Source organism: Polypterus senegalus, chromosome 11, assembly GCF_016835505.1.
Source record: "Polypterus senegalus isolate Bchr_013 chromosome 11, ASM1683550v1, whole genome shotgun sequence".
In the NCBI taxonomy this organism is placed as follows: Eukaryota; Metazoa; Chordata; class Cladistia; order Polypteriformes; family Polypteridae; genus Polypterus; species Polypterus senegalus.
The window spans coordinates 148,576,643-148,594,477 of NC_053164.1; the positions used below are offsets into that span (position 1 = coordinate 148,576,643).

Genomic DNA, 17,835 nt, shown 5'->3' on the forward strand with positions numbered 1-17,835 from the left:
GGATGCTCTGTGCTCAGTTAGTGAGGGTCGTTCCAATGTAGAATCAGGCATCGAAAGTTGCTACAGATTGTGAAACAAAAATATAGTCAGTCCTGGAGTATGATTGATGGTAGGGGTGGTAAAAGGAGAAAGCTTTAGCTGAATGGTTAAGCAAATGGAATGAATCGCATTGGTTCAAAGCGGACACAAATTTGCACAGTGACTTGGATGATTGAGGAATGCACTGTTGCCTCAGAGTTTATCGAATAGCAGATTCATATATACTGTACGTATAATGAATTTGCGTCAATTCCCAGATGAAGTTCATACTCTTTTTAAAGGGAGGATTAGATAAATAATATAAGGAATGAGTGATGATTGATAGGGCGTGGGGGAGTAAATAGAAAAGAAGGTGATTTTCTTTTGAGCAAACTCAACTTATATAAAGTACATCTGCCCACACCCAATGACTTCACTTGCAACGTCTGGTAAAAAAGAACTGTTATGCCTTGTGTCTGGGAGTCTGCTGATGCCAATGCAACAATGGAGTAACGCCTGTTACGAAGTCTGTACATATCATTAGCTCAGAGTTTACTTTCCTGCAGCAAAGCTACTTAAAGCCTTCTTACACCACAAGTTATGATAGATAGATAGATAGATAGATAGATAGATAGATAGATAGATAGATAGATACATACATACATACATACATACATACATACATACATACATACATACATACATACATACAGTGGTGTGAAAAACTATTTGCCCCCTTCCTGATTTCTTATTCTTTTGCCTGTTTGTCACACAAAATGTTTCTGATCATCAAACACATTTAACCATTAGTCAAATATAACACAAGTAAACACAAAATGCAGTTTTTAAATGATGGTTTTTATTATTTAGGGAGAAAAAAATCCAAACCTACATGGCCCTGTGTGAAAAAGTAATTGCCCCCTTATTAAAAAATAACCTAACTGTGGTGTATCACACCTGAGTTCAATTTCCATAGCCACCCCCAGGCCTGATTACTGCCACACCTGTTTCAATCAAGAAATCACTTAAATAGGAGCTGCCTGACACAGAGAAGTAGACCAAAAGCACCTCAAAAGCTAGACATCATGCCAAGATCCAAAGAAATTCAGGAACAAATGAGAACAGAAGTAATTGAGATCTATTAGTCTAGTAAAGGTTATAAAGCCATTTCTAAAGCTTTGGGACTCCAGCGAACCACAGTGAGAGCCATTATCCACAAATGGCAAAAACATGGAACAGTGATGAACCTTTCCAGGAGTGGCCGGCCGACCAAAATTACCCCAAGAGTGCAGAGACAACTCATCCGAGAGGTCACAAAAGACCCCAGGACAACGTCTAAAGAACTGCAGGCCTCACTTGCCTCAATTAAGGTCAGTGTTCACGACTCCACCATAAAAGAGACTGGGCAAAACGGCCTGCATGGCAGATTTCCAAGACGAAACCACTGTTAAGCAAAAGAGCATTAGGGCTCGTCTCAATTTTGCTAAGAAACATCTCAATGATTGCCAAGACTTTTGGGAAAATACCTTGTGGACTGATGAGACAAAAGTTGAACTTTTTGGAAGGCAAATGTCTCGTTACATCTGGCGTAAAAGGAACACAGCATTTCAGAAAAAGAACATCATACCAACAGTAAAATATGGTGGTGGTAGTGTGATGGTCTGGGGTTGTTTTGCTGCTTCAGGACCTGGGAGGCTTGCTGTGATAGATGGAACCATGAATTCTACTGTCTACCAAAAAATCCTGAAGGAGAATGTCCGGCCATCTGTTCGTCAACTCAAGCTGAAGCGATCTTGGGTGCTGCAACAGGACAATGACACAAAACACACCAGCAAATCCACCTCTGAATGGCTGAAGAAAACAAAATGAAGACTTTGGAGTGGCCTAGTCAAAGTCCTGACCTGAATCCAATTGAGATGCTATGGCATGACCTTAAAAAGGTGGTTCATGCTAGAAAACCCTCAAATAAAGCTGAATTACAACAATTCTGCAAAGATGAGTGGCCCAAAATTCCTCCAGAGCGCTGTAAAAGACTCATTGCAAGTTATCGCAAACGCTTGATTGCAGTGATTGCTGCTAAGGGTGGCCCAACCAGTTATTAGGTTCAGGGGGCAATTACTTTTTCACACAGGGCCATGTAGGTTTAGATTTTTCTCCCTAAATAATAAAACCATCATTTAAAAACTGCATTTTGTGTTTACTTGTGTTATATTTGACTAATGGTTAAATGTGTTTGATGATCAGAAACATTTTGTGTGACAAACATGCAAAAGAATAAGAAATCAGGAAGGGGGCAAATAGTTTTTCACACCACTGTAGATAGATAGATAGATAGATAGATAGATAGATAGATAGATAGATAGATAGATAGATAGATAGACAGATACTTTGTGATTTCACATACTCCAGCAGCAGCATAATGATAATAAACAATATTAAATTAAAGAGTGATAAAAATGCAGGTAAAACAGACAATAACTTTGTATAATCTTGACTTTTGACACAAGACCCCAAACATTCAAAGAAACTATTTCAAGATTAGTCACAGAAGTAAAGAGAAAGGTATTGAAACAAAATATCAAAAGATAATACACACTAAAGGAAGATGATTAGGAGTTGACACCAGATTGTCGGCACCCCTCCTAGTGTGTCAGGCAAATAAAACAAAGTAAACCAAGGCTTAATAACAGTGCAAATTCACCTACCCCAAACCAACCCAATAACCCCAAAAAGAAACAAAATTCCAATCAAACATTAAACAAGTGAACCCCCTCACGCCAATACCCCACTAACCCACACAAACCTTTAGGTATTAATCCCCCCAACATAACACACTTTAACTGTGGGAGTGCAACATACCCTCTTGTGCCACCCATGCCGTATCCCCAGCAGGTGGGCTGTATGCGTAAGAGTGTAATAGAAATAGCCACATCACTCCTCTCTTGAAAACCCTTCACTGGCTCCCTGTACCACTTAGAATTGAGTACAAGGTTTCCCTCCTTACCCATCAGTGCATCTATGGATCTGCTCCCCTGTATTTACAGGAACTCCTTATCCCTCATACTTCCTCACGCACCCTCCGCTCTGTGCATACCAACACTCTTCAAGTTCCCAGAACTAAGCTTAGCAGTATGGGTGATAGAGCCTTTTCTTCAGTGGCACCGAGGCTGTGGAATTCTCTCCCTGATTACATGAGAGCCCCACAGTTGACTGATGCTTTTAAACAAAACCTAAAAACATATGTTTTTAGAAAGGCATTTTATTAAATTATTTATATAATTTATCTTGTTTGTTAATTTAATTCTTATTTTGTAGCACTTTGAGATTGTTAAATATAAAATAAATAAAATTTATTATTATTATTATAGAAAGTCCAGAACTGAAAATGACAATATTTTTTGACATAGATCAATAATTGAACAAAAGCATCCAACTGGGGTCTTAATATAAAGACCCACACCAGATGAGAATCATGCCCACCCCTAGACCAGTGTTTCCCAAACTCGGTCCTGGGGACCCCCTGTGGCTGCAGGTTTTTTGTTCCAACCAGCTTCTGTATTTAATTGGACTCCTGGGCTAATTAAGTGATGTGTTATTTCCCAAGTTCTGTGTTTTGAGAACAATATAGAGATTAGAAAACTAAGTTTGGTAAAAAAATATATATATATATTAAATTGCACCAAGCAGTTTTATGGGAATAATGTATTTAACAATATTTTCATCTTGATTTTCATTCTACTTTTCTAGGCGTTCCAATTGTTTAATTAATTCATTCTTTACTTATTAGTGGGTCTGATGCTAAAGTACTTGCAGCCTTTGATTATTCAGTGTTGCTTGCCAGCGTGTCTGCTCTGCTCATTTTTAATTGTCATTAATAAGGTACAACGAAGGGGAAAATATAATGAAATCAACAAAAGAGAGTTAAGCACTTTAATCCATAGCAAAAGCAGAAATATTTTTCTAAATGTCTTATAAATGTAAAAATCATGCTGCTGTGCTTTTCTGAATGTAGAATAAAAGAAAAAAATACCAGCTAATTAAATGGGATCAGTGCTATCAGGTATTGTTACTGATTAGGAATCTGGTTGGAACAAAAACCTGCAGCCACAGGGGGGTCAAAGGACTAAGGCTGGGAAACACTGGTTTAATGGAATAAAGAAAAAAGTCAATGGCCACTCACAAAAAAAAATAAAATGTTAATTACAAATTAGTTAATTATATTAGGGAGGAAAGTTTCAGCAGACACCAACGAGTGTAACTAAAAGTTATATCTTGTTAGCAATTCCCACTGGTCTTTGAAACACTGAAAAATACAAGAAAATGAAAATTACCAGTCTGATTGAATCATCTATTTATTAAAAGTTTAGTTGGCTTGGAAGTTCTGTCTCTGTGACTAGTTTCAGATCATCAAAGACTGAGTGCCTTGATCCGTGGGATAACTTTAGATGAGCAGGATACAGGAGAAAATGGCTGTAGACTGATTCCATAAGCATGCTTTATCTCTGGATTAATCACCTTTTGAGCTTACACAGTAGCTGGGCTGAAATCAGGATAAAAATAAATCCACTGAATTAATAAAGAAGCTGTTATTTTTGCAATATGTACATTATATGATCGCGTGAGCTTGTTTGCTGTAAAGTGTTTAGCATCAGAGAGTTTTGGCAGGAATGGGTATTCCAGAATAAATGCCTATCTGAGACAAACTGCATCTGTCTACTTTCGTATTGTATGTAACACATGCCACCCTGGAGCTTCAGACAAGAAGAGTTCCCTGTTGAAGAATGTATTTGATGACAATGTTCAATTACTACAGCAAATTCTCCAAAGCAATAGACATAAAATACTGTGTCATTAAGACCTGCTGCCGTGTGTAGTCGATCCATGAACAGGGCCATCTTAACGTATGGGCACAATGGCTGGGGGCACCAGGAGCACACAATGTTTCTGATGCCTATGTATGTTTCTGTTTGGCTGTCAAAACAGGGGTACCAGTGCGCTGTTTTGTCTAGTAGCCTAGCATACTGTTAAGACAGACCTGTGACCATGAAAACCAAAGCAAGGACCACCTCACTTTAAAAGTATCCAAGCCATTGCATACAAAGGCATGAGGAGATGCACTCCTTCAGGATTTTTTTTTTGAAGTTATATTGGCAAAACATATGTTCTTAATCTCAGGCTTTTCATGTCCTCTGCATCATCTAGAGAATGTCAGAAACAGATTCAGAAACTTGAAAGGCAGGAAAAAAGTAGATATAAAAAAAGAAAGTAAAAAATTAAATGTGTTAGTAATGGGAAAAGAACTGACCACAGCCTTTTCAAAAACTGAATGGCATTACCGGCTAGAGGCCAATACAGTAATCCCTCGCTATATTGCGCTTCGACTTTCGCGGCTTCACTCCATTGCAGATATTAAATGTAAGCATATCTATACTAATAAAAGGCAAAGCCCTCACTCACTCACTCACTCACTGACTCACTCACTCACTCACTCACTCACTCACTCACTGACTCATCACTAATTCTCCAACTTCCCGTGTGGGTGGAAGGCTGAAATTTGGCAGGTTCATTCCTTACAGCTTCCTTACAAAAGTTGGACAGGTTTTATATCGAAATTCTACGCGTAATGGTCATAACTGGAAGCAGTTTTTCTCCATTTACTGTAATGGAGATGAGCTTCAACGCCGTGGGCGGAGTTTCGTGACATCATCACGCCTCCACGTAATCACGCAGTACATAGAAAACCAGGAAGACCTCAAAAAAGCGCCAAGAAAACATGCATTATATAATTGAGAAGGCAGCGAAACAATAAGAAGCGAGTTCTGCTACTTCGGAAGCAAAGCACGATGTAAACCTACACTTTAAATTAAGTTCATAGACAGGCTGCGCTGGCGCTTGTAATTTAGTGCCTGCCCATATAAGGCCATCCGTCAGCGCAATCCAATAGCAAACTGCCACGGGTAAATATTCACGGGTGAAGGACTGTGCTTATGGAGAGGAAGATGAGATGGTCAGGGTGGTGTTTGACACAAACTCAGCGAAACTGCCAGAGAAAGTTTTAAGTGCCAGGACTAAGGTAACATTAAATAAAGCTATGGACATAGCACGAGATGGCACCAGCACAGCTGGGAACCTTCGATGCAAGTACACCGAGTGGCTCACGTGAACTGACGCAGTGCACAGATAAAAGCGACAGTTCCAAAGAGCTGAACAAAACCGAATTACACAATTGAAAAGGCAGCAAAAATATGAAGCGCCTGATAAGCATATTCATAAATGCAGCTACTGTGGAAACAAAGCACACGGTGGAAAAAGTCAATGTCCCGCTAAAGGAAGACAGCGTAAAAAAAAAAACCCGTGCATGCAGTTTGTCACATCACAGATAAAAAGACGCTGTTTATTGATGCAGTAAGGAACTAATCGATGAATGAAACCTCTTATCTTTACAACGATTGACAAACACGGAATGTAACTTGAACACATCGCATAAATACGAGCCTGATTGAAAGAAATAATGATAATCAAATCCTTGATGACAGCAACATTCAATAACACTCACAAAACAATTACTGTATATTGACAATCATGTTACGCTATTTTTAAAATGTTCCCTTTTCTTTTCATAACTTCTACTTCTCCACTGATACACGGGTATATATATAAATGTATATCTATAGCCCGATCTACAATACATACTTTAGCATAGACAAGCGGTGGCGCAATTGTAGAGTCTTCGCCTCTAACGCCGACATTCGAGGTTCGATTCCCGAGAGGGGATGTACTGACTATGTACGCGCGCTACCCGATTCATTTTACCTTCCCATCTCCTTGGTTTGGGACGTATGAAAAAATATTAGGTTAACGCAGAATCATGTTACGTTATTTTTAAAATTTTCCCTTTCTTAGCACAAGCACAGTTGAGAAGCTTCGATGCATGTACTCCAACGCGCTAAAAATAACGCATTTAATCACACTTTCAATTCCAAGCAAACGGGAACTTTTGTCAATGCATGATTTCCTGGTACATCCATTACACTGATGCACACATCACAGCTACAAAAATGTTAGAGTCGGAATAAAGCGCTCCTACGACTGATCATTTCGACTACCCGAAAAGCCTTGATAAAAGCATGGTTTTGTGCACACTGAAAAGCAAGCAAAATTAGATGCATTACAGAAAGCGGACTTTGTGGCTCTTACTGGGGATCATTGGACTTCCGTGACCGTTAGTAATTCTAAATACATCTAATTACAAAATGTTCAATGATCACACTGTTTTAGCCTAATGTACAAAATAATTTTGGCTAATGTTACTCAGAGTTTAAAGAGTAAGCTGGTCAAATTACCTTTTATGTTTCTGACTTATTTTTTTAAGAAGAAAAACTGCACTTTATGGTGAAATTTTGGTTATTATTATTTAAAGACAATACTATTCTGAAAATGTACTTAAAGTACTTAAACTACCACTTTATTTTTAAGTCTGCCCAATTTTAACCAGGGATGATATTTTTGTTTCTGTTTTGAATTCAAATGCAGTTTAAAGCTTTTTTCAGAAATTAAAACAGCTTCAGTTTACAATATTCATGTCCATGTCTATTATTTGATTCTGTCGCCACTAAAACCGCTTTTAAATAAAAAAAAACATTTGCGATTTGGGGCAAATTTACGTGGATTACATACATTAATCAAGATTAATTCTTACACAGCCTCTAATTAATTGGATTAATTTTTTTAATCGAGTCCCACCCCTAATATATATATATGTAGATTTGTATATATATGTGTATATACAGTATATATGTAGATATGTATATGTTGTATATACAGTATGTATATATGTGTGTGTGTATATGTATATATATATAACTGTATATATATATGTGTATATATATATATATATATGTTTATATGTATATATATGTTTATATATGTGTCTGTGTGTGTGTGTATATATATATATATATATATATATATATATATATGCCAGCAACACTCATGACAATTACAAAACAATTACATTGTCAATCATGTTACGCTATTATTAAAATGTTTCCTTTTCTTTTTACTTCTCCGCTGCCAATCGCAGCTATTTTGCTATATATATATATATATATATATATATATATATATATATATATATATATAAATAGATAGATATGACAACAAGACTCATATCAATGACAAAACAATTACATTAACAATCATACGTTATTTTTAAAATGTTTGCTTTTCTTTTTCATAACTTCTTTAACACACTACTTCTCCACTGCGAAGCGCGGGTATTCTGCTAGTCTAAATATATATCACAGATGTTTCGCTGGTTCGTGGATTTCTGTGGACAATGGGTCTTTGAATTTATGGTACATGCTTCCTCAGTTGCTTTGCCCAATTGATTTCATACAAGGGACGCTATTGGCGGATGGCTTAGAAGCTACCCAATCAGAGCACGTATTACGTATTAACTAAAACTCCTCAATGATATACGATATGCTTCCCGTGCGGTGCTTTGCATACTTGAAAGCCTGAACGGCACGTATTGACTTTTGATTGTTTGCTTTTCTCTGTCTCTCTCTCACTCTCTCTGACATTCTCTGCTCCTGACGGAGGGGGTGTGAGCAGAGGGGCTGTTTGCACACTGGCCTAGAGGATACGGACGCTCCTCTAAAAAATGCTGAAAGATCACCCTTCACATTGCTGCCTTCCTTGTAGCTGCTTTGTCCGGCAGTGCCTTGCATACTTAAAAACCCGAACAGCCCTATTGATTTTTGATTGTTTGCTTTTCTCTCTCTCCCTCTCTCTCCGACATTCTCTGCACCTGACGCGCACTCCTTTGAAGAGGAAGATATCTTTGCATTCTTTTAATTGTGAGACGGAACTGTCATCTCTGTCTTGTCATGGAGCACAGTTTAAACTTTTGACTAAAGGGTGTTCTTTCATGTCTAGAGGGCTCTAATAATGTTAGAAAATGTATTTAGAAAGTCGTAAACAGGTTTTCTATGCTCTAACTGCAAAAATATTCGATTTATAAATAAAGAATCATACTTTGCGGAAATTCATTTATTGTGGCAGAGTCTGGAATGGATTAACCGCGATAAACGAGGGTTGACTGTAATATGAATATTATTTCTCCAGTTTCGATCTTCTACCTTGATTAGTTTAGTGGATAGGGACACGACCCGACTCTCCTGGGATTGTATTTTGGTGTCGTGAGAAGTCCTTTCTTTATCAATATGTCAAGCTCCTTGGATATCTTTTTTTCTGTTCCTTTCTAACCTCATTGACATCCTGCTGAACAACAGCAAGGTCTTCCCTAAAATTCAGTCATACTTTTGCAATTTTGCTTGTGACAAATATCTTCAAGTTGGTGCATGTGGCCTGCATTGTCGAGCCCAACACATTTTTTAAGTGAGGCCTTATCTGGAGCTTGCATCTTTTTTAGTGGGCTCACAATTTCAGAGTGGTACTTTCTATCAGATGGCATCGCTAGAGACGACAGTGAAACGTGGACATCCCAGAAGAGCTGTACTTAGCATTAGCGACAATGAAGCACCAGGGCCACATGATCCCCCCACCCTGCCAGCCTACCACTTTTTAATTAAATGCAAAATCACAAGTTAAAATTTTACTCAAGCGAACACTAAATACTTTAAACACGTGAACTATAGTATAAATGTACTTATTCTGGTTGTTAATAATACAGATTTTCCTGGTAAGGAAAAGAGAAAATTTGACATAGGGTATGTTAAATATTCTGATTAATGCACCAGGCAGTAATGACACGTATGCTGACGAACATGAGTAAGTGTACTCTACACGTGACAGTGGTGAGCCTGTAAACCCATTGGATTGCTCCAAATATAATGTAACTACAAAAAATGCAATTTATAGCGCATTTAGTAATGTTTTTGAATTAAATGAGAGTCCAATGTCATGTCAAGTTGCTTAATTCAGATACCAATGTTTTCACTGAAGAAGTTCATGGAGAACTAGAAAGTTGAAAGACGTAAATGTAAAATTCCCTTTGAAAAACTGGCCAACAGCACTCAAGTGCAGAATGAGAGCTGCAAAAAATTGGGCAACAGGGGAAAAAAACAGCTAATGTCTCTCATTACAGGCCTGCTGCTGTGTGGTGTTGATCCATGAAAGCCAGAGCGAGGACTTCCTTGCGGATTTAAAATTTCTGAGCTGTTGCGTAAATAATGTCCCTTCAGGATTTTTTTAAAGGGCGTGATCAGTAAATCTTTGGTTAAAGTGTCAAAAATATATTTTCTTAATCTCAGGCTTTTTGTGTCCTCTGCATTTAAAGGCAGGAAAAAAAGTACAAGAGGTCCTCACAAATAACTAACAATGCTATTTACTGTAAGTATAAGCAACGTTATCAGTACAACTCACCCTAACAGATGGAAGAAGATTTGGGGAGTTTAAATATTAACAGTCCAAGGGCCAGTGTATTGAACTTTGTTAGACCAAATGAAGCCGTGTTACAGGGCCATCTTAACAGCAACTTAGGCCCCTGGGCAAAGTAGTGTGCTGACCTTCTGTTTCAACAGCAAAATAGAAACATACATTGGCATCAGAAACATCGTAGGCTCCTGTGCTCCTGGGACCCCTGGCCAGTGCCCATTGTGCTCATACGTTAAGATGGCCCTTTTTTAATTCGAGAGACAATGAGGGGGTGAACAATGGACCAGAACATCTGTTCACTAGTGAGTAGAGGGCTCAGTAAAACGCTACTGATTTGTGCCGATTTTTATTTAAGTTGTCTCTCAGTATAGGAAATAATTTAAAATACCTTAGTTAGGTTTTTCACCATTACAAGCTCCATCCCCATGTGCTAACAGAACGAATCGGGGGCCTGTCAGGATACCTGGAGCCTCTTCAAAATCCCAGGATGGTGGTTGCTGAGTCTGGTAGAGGATTTTTACATAAAAAAGCAACTGCAGAGGAAGAAGAACAAATGGAATGGAGTCAGACATGTTCTGCAGTTTAGTGAAACATTACGTGAAATTCTGCTGCTTGCTTTTTTTTATTGTTACTCAAAAACATACAATCGTAAGGCAATGTACAATACAGTCTATCAGCAACTAGAGATTTACATGTTACATTATATCAGTTTTTTTTACATAGTCCAATTGTCCTTTTTGGCTTTTGTTTTTAAACTTAATGAATTTAAATACCACTGAAGTTCAATTTTAAACGTAATAAACAGTGGAAGACTATTAGGCTGAGGAGAAGCAAAAGTATTAATTGTGATTTTTTTTCAGTAGATGATTCTATAGTTTTGTTTTGTTTCAGGTGTGTTTCCCAAAGCCAGAATGTCATTAGAAAGCCATTAGCTTTATGTATATAAAATTTCCCAATAAACAATACTAAATTAATAGTGTACATCATTTCTGTCAGTGTGTTATTCCATACATAACGCAACAGTTCTTTACAGTTAACATTAATCTTAAAGCGTTCCGTGTAATTTTCGAATATGCACCTGTAGTATCCTGGATAGACCTGAGTATGCCATGTTAACCAGCTGCAGTTCCCGTTGATATTAGTAGTGGGGTGTTGGTATGCTAATTTGCAAGAGGGTTATCCTGGGAGTGGGACTAGTTGTGTTATAGGGTACTTAACAGCTTGTTCACATGTTATTGGATTTATTAAAATAATTCAGTAATCATTCAGTCAGCAGGCGTGTGTCATCGCTATTCCCACCGGAATATACAACAGCATTCCAAAAGACTGGGTATAAATACAGGTAGCAAATAAATGTACATTTTCTGTTTCTTTTGAACAAAATCAAATTCATCTTGGTCATGTTTAAATTTGTCCCTGGTTACTTTAATAGGATACATTTTATGTACGATTCTATTAGTGACTTCTTTGACCTTCACATCGATATTGTCCGAAAATTAAAGTTGCCCATACAGTTTCCCCCTCAATATTATTGTAATAAGGTTTCTCTTCTAAGATGGATGGAATCCTTTTTGGGAAGAAAAAGAACTGGATGGAGGCAGATTTGTGTTTCGAATACAAGCTGTATTCTCTGCAGCTGCTAGCACACAGTCAGGCCAAAACAAAATCAATGACAATCTTACTTCCTCTCACATAACCTCCCAGGCGGGTATTTTCCGTACGTCGCTTAAATCATCCGAGATCAGCTGCCTAATCTTGGATGAGTTAATGCCGGTGAAGCTCATCCGGGATGTCCATCCATCCATTTTCCAACCCGCTGAATCCGAACACAGGGTCACGGGGGTCTGCTGAAGCCAATCCCTGCCAACACAGGGCACAAGGCAGGGTGCCAACCCAACGCAGGGCACACACAAACACACCCACACACACTACGGCCAATTTAGAATCGCCAATCCACCTAACCGGCATGTCTTTGGACTGTGGGAGGAAACCGGAGCGCCCGGCGGAAACCCACGCACACACGGGGAGAACATGCAAACTCCACGCAGGGAGGACCCGGGATAAGTCAGTTTTTCAAATGCAGCCGTGTAGTAGATCAGTCTAGCTGGATCGAATCATCTGAGATGAATGCACTCGCCCGCACTGACTGAAAAACCTATATATGTTGAGTCTAGAAAACATGATCAGCAAGTCTTTGATAGGCTGCAACAAAATGACGAAAGAACGGGCGCATTTTTTCACACAAACTGTGCGTGTGTGTGTGTATTACTTGAAGGATTTCAAGATTTAATATGCACAAGGGGTAACACTGCAAAAGCAGCCCAAACCAGAAAAGACGGCTGATAAAAAGTGACCGACAAATTAAACGCTAAGTAGTGTGCATTGTACTTACTGAATGCAGCGTTTCATTTCCTATGTGTCAGATCAATTATTATTTAATATGTCATAATTCCAGATCAAATGTGAGCACAAGGAGAACATGGGAACAGGTTAAAGTGAAGTACAAGAAACACTGGTAAATATTGGTATATAACTATTTTAATAATTGTTGACATAAAGAATCATATATAATATAAGAAACATTAATTATAAAGCTAATAAGAAGGCAGACAAGCAAAAAAACAGGTGGAGGTCGACGCGGTCCAGACCTAACCCTTGCAGAAGAGTTGGCTCTCCAGCAAAATGCCCATCGCCCTGTTTCTGAGGGCATTCCAGGGGGAAGGTCCTCCTCAGAACCAGTGGCAGGATGCCGTGGTCACTTCATTTCAGGTAAAGGATGGTCATTGCATATATTTGTTCTCAATGTGTGCTATAGGTATGTTCCATATAGCACTCTTTTTTATTGGGTCAGTTGCAGGAAATGTCATATCCCTAACTTGTGTCTGACCAACGAGATATTGACGGAGGTCAAATATTTGATAAAGACACTGTGTCTGATTATTCATCAGGAGGAGAGGTACATTTTCCAAATAATGTTTGATCAAACTCCACTCTGATCAGTCCCATGTGCCCCAATCACATTTGGAAATCCTGCGTAATGAGGATGTTAGGCTGATTGTGATATTCTTTATGGAACTGTGGGTGTTTTTGCCTGAGTACCTCAATGGCATGAAACGCTTCTTTTATTGTCTGCACACGCAGGTGTCCAGGAAACACTATGAAAACCCGAAGGAAATATTTCAGAGACAAACAGACTTTACGAATTGCCTGACAAACTGCAGTTTTAGACAGATTTTCTGCATCGCCTACAGTATATAAAAAAGTGCGCTTGCAAAAAAACTCAAAGCAATGCATACTGTCTGTGTGGTTGTGAGAACCTGACTTCGCCGAGTTTGACTTCGAATATAAGGTGCTAATAAATCTTTCAGGTACAAAGGCTAAAACGGTATATTTCGAAAAGAATTTCCTCCGGGAGCAATAAAGGATCTTGCCGATCGCGCAAAAACCTCTCTATATGAAATTCTCTTCTTATAATTTGCGCACCAATATAAATTTGTTGCTCATTCATGAACAGTGAAACGAATGAATTTCATGCACGGACACCGATTAAGTGTGTGAGCTAATCCTTGTTCACTAGAACAAACCGGCTCCGAGCAGGTTTGAGGATTTGGACCTGCTGCTATGACAACACATCCAGCAAGAGTTTTGAAAAACCCAACAGATCCAGGATCATGCCAAGTCATCAACAATTACATCCGGCTAAACGAGCAATCCACGTACGAAAAATACCCCCTTGAATGCTTAACTTTATAAACACTACTTCCTGACACATTACAACTTAATAGAGAAATGAACAATGGGAATCTAAATGTAGGTATATTCCTATCCCCATTCTAATATAATGACATTTACTTCTCTAATTTAATGCTTAAGTGACAACATAACTTTACATTATCACAATTTGCATTTCAAAAGAAATTCGTGAAAGTGTTACTTCTTATGAACATGATTACATTTTCTTTCCAATAACTCACTACATCCTTCATATAGATCACTCCTGGAAGAGAAAGGGTTTACAACAGCAACTTTTCTCTTGATTAATTAAATCGCCTTATCAGGAATGGCACTAACAACGGTGGCAAATTTAACGTGGGAGCCGGGAAATTCCGCTGCTTGCTCGGCGCCTGCGCCATCGAGTCCACTGCCGTCATGGTCACCGGTTGGTTTCAGCTGGTGGTGCTGCAATCGGCACCATTTTCAAACTTTCGCCTTTTTATCCGTGCAATACTTGGTGTTTTTTTTTTTTAACAAACACAAAAAAAAACTGGAATTACAGTTGTACTTGTCAACAGTTGAAATTCGACAACTCGTCGCAGTCAAAGTTCAAAGCCATTTGGAAACGTCAGTCTGCGGCGAGAAATAAACAGGTGGATATCAAAAAAAAGGGCGTCATGCCGTCAGTATTGAGAATAAAACCCCAGAAAACAGACGTTTCTTCCATATTATTTATGTTGGTGAGTATAAAAATATTAATTTACATTTTGCTGTATGTAGAGAAAAGCCAAGCAAAATGACACCTTTTATTGGCTAACTAAAAAGATTACAATATGCAAGCTTTCGAGGCAACTCAGGCCCCTTCTTCAGGCAAGAGTAATGCAGAAGTAACCCCTTATACACGTCATTGTCATTCTGGGTCTTGGTAGTAGTTCCAGCACGTAATGTTGTACCAGGCAGTTTACTTGGATCAAATTAATAAGGGATATTAAAAAAAAAAAAAATCTTTTTTACGTAATGATATCTTTTTCACATTTGTCAGCACACCAGACCTTTAGCTAGAGATGTGTCTCAGAACACGACCGAATAGTTGAGGGTGCAGGACCTTCTTCCTCGCGTGTTGCCAAGAGAGTGGTCAGAAGTGCGGTCACGGCACAGTGAAGAGTTGGCTGTATACATCTCGTGCCTTGAATAGCGCAAACAGTACCAATATTTAAAACGGTTTTGTTTACGTGTTGAAATGCAATGGTAATACCACTATTTCATGGTGTAATTTGAGAACGTCAGACGCTCAAAACCTATTGAGCGATACGCTAACGACTTTCAAACCCACATATTGCCCAGTATAACATCGTTAAAAGGATGGGATAGTCAGACATTTCAGTCAGGTTTTCATTGTGTTTTGATGCATGAGTTAAACTGTCAGAACTGTGACAATTATGGTAAAGTTTTGGATACAAATCAGGAACCCCGGGCTCCCGGGACAAGCCAGATTATACTTCCAAAAGAAGCACTATGTGCTCTCAGCTAGCAATAAGAAGACACGCTAGCGAAATATGTTGAACTTGTGTGCGAAGATAAGCTAATGCTATAGTGCGTGAACTGCTGTTTTTTTTATTTAAATAAGAATTATCTAACAGACTATATTTGTTCTTCTTGGATTATTGAAATAAAGTAATTGGGTTTATGGAAGTGGTTCCAAGATTTAAAAAAAAACAAAAAACAAACTGCGTTTAGAGCTCTTCTCTCAATTCAGTTACTATCCGGTGGCGTTTTCCCGTTCTTTTCATTTGTGTAAGGGCTTTACATATAAAAAAAAGTCATTCGGTTTTTTTTTTATCAACATCCCAACGTAGAGAGGTATGTTCGAAAAAGGATTAGTGTGAAATCCAGAACAAGTAAGTGGGAATTCACGGAAATCGGGCTAATGAGGCCAAAGAGGGAGATCACTAACCTGCTTTTTGTATCGGGCTCGTGTGTGTGTTTCATTCCAGAAATATTTGACGAAGTCCTGCTTTTACTGGGGAACCAAAGCACCGAAATCTGCAAAAGAGCAATTTTAACGTGAGGCCACATTGATGCAGGACCGGAGAACTTCTACGAAATGTAGAAAGCGACTTGCAATGCTGATCCCAGCTGCTCTTTTAACAAACAAGGAAAGCCGACGAAATGCTGAAACTGTCATGCCCTATCACACAATTGTTTTGGGCCAACAAAAAAATTAACTCAACGCTGGGCATCAAGCTTTTTGAGTTACTACAACTTCTGGTACAATTACGTAGATCCAACAAACGACATTGAGGACGTGGAAAATACTTTTCCTCTAGATCTTAAATTACTTTTAAGTACCATCTACTTAAATTAAAGGATACACACAACGATTTCAAATTGACTGCACCCAAAAAATAAGTTGCCCCTATAATTTATCTTAAATTTTTAAAGACACTTTTAAGTTCTGCATACTTATTACTATTTTAAAGTAGTGATGATGTAAAAAAATAAGTTGGTGTAATTAGTGTGTTCTGCCTGTAGTTTTAAGCTTTATCAAGTCTAAATACTTGTTACATTATTAAAACTACAGCCACTTAAAGAATGAAAATGTTGCAAAATTTACTTTATTGGAAATATAATGCTGCATTTTTACATTTTTCAACATCTTTCAAAAATGTTGTCTAACAAATAGCAGTACTGCAGCAGCACAAATATAGACCTTCATATAATATTCATTTGCCACGTATGTAAAACCTGACTTCTGTTGGAAGGTGCAAAAACATTTTGAAAAATATAGCAACATCACTATGAAAATATCAAGTGCTTACAAAGATCATGAGGTATAAACATACAACAGCATCTACTCTAATCTAAGAATACTAGACATTAAGCCCGTTACAATAACGGGCGCTAGAACAGTAGTGCATAAACATTAGTAGGAACAGTCTATATTAAATGGCAAGGGACCTTGACCTCATTCTGTTTCTTGTCTTAATTTTTTTGTCAAAAATATTTTTGCAAGAAGCCTAAAGTAAAATAATAATAAAAATGAAATAAAAACGTATATGACAATACAGTACAGTAAGTATAATGAATATTGCCTTAGTGTAAAACTGTGTAACAATCTGTAAGACACAATATCTGAAGAAGATATTTAGGTAACATTTTCTATTTTTTTACCTCATGAAATTTTTCTATAAAATTTCATTATAGACATTTTTTGTAAATATTCTGTCTGAGTTTGGCAAAAGTTTGTCTTGTTCAGGAATCTCTACAACCTTGACAACAACATCTGGAAAACTTCTAACTCTTGATAATGCAACATATAACTGACCGTGGCTGAATACTGGTTCTGGCAAGTAAATGCAAAATTTTTCTAAGGTTTGCTCTTCTGAGTCTTTCTCTTTTAGCGTTTTTCTGACGGTCTTTTTCTCCAAACGATCTATTTGCTCGTATTTTTCTTTGTCTTTCAGCCTGTCTTTTGTTGATGTTTACTTGTTGAGCTGACCGTTCTTCCAGGAGATGTTTCTTATATAGGATTTGATTGTCTGTGTCTTTTGTCCTACTTGACGTGTCCTTTTTTTGGGTGGCATGTTGTTAGTAGATACGTCCGTAATATTTTCTCCTACAGTAATACTGGCTTGTATGTGGCTGTAATATGTATCACTGTATTGTGTGTCTTTAATTTTCGCTCGCACTAATACTGGTTTG

At 38.0% G+C, this 17,835-nt stretch overlaps 2 long non-coding RNA genes across 2 annotated transcripts in view; one reads left to right on the forward strand and one right to left on the reverse strand.

The window, feature by feature from the left end:
* Nucleotides 1–4,394: 4,394 nt before the first annotated feature.
* Nucleotides 4,395–16,525, reverse strand: LOC120539584. The gene is made up of 3 exons (XR_005635632.1): nucleotides 16,088–16,525; nucleotides 10,808–10,952; nucleotides 4,395–4,558 (listed from the first exon to the last, which is right to left on the reverse strand). It is a non-coding gene; the product is annotated as an uncharacterized LOC120539584 (long non-coding RNA).
* LOC120539583 overlaps nucleotides 14,542–17,835 on the forward strand; it is an 87,220-nt gene continuing 83,926 nt past the window's right edge. The window contains exon 1 of the long non-coding RNA XR_005635630.1: nucleotides 14,542–14,873. This is a non-coding gene — a long non-coding RNA (uncharacterized LOC120539583). The remainder of the gene's footprint in view (nucleotides 14,874–17,835) is intronic.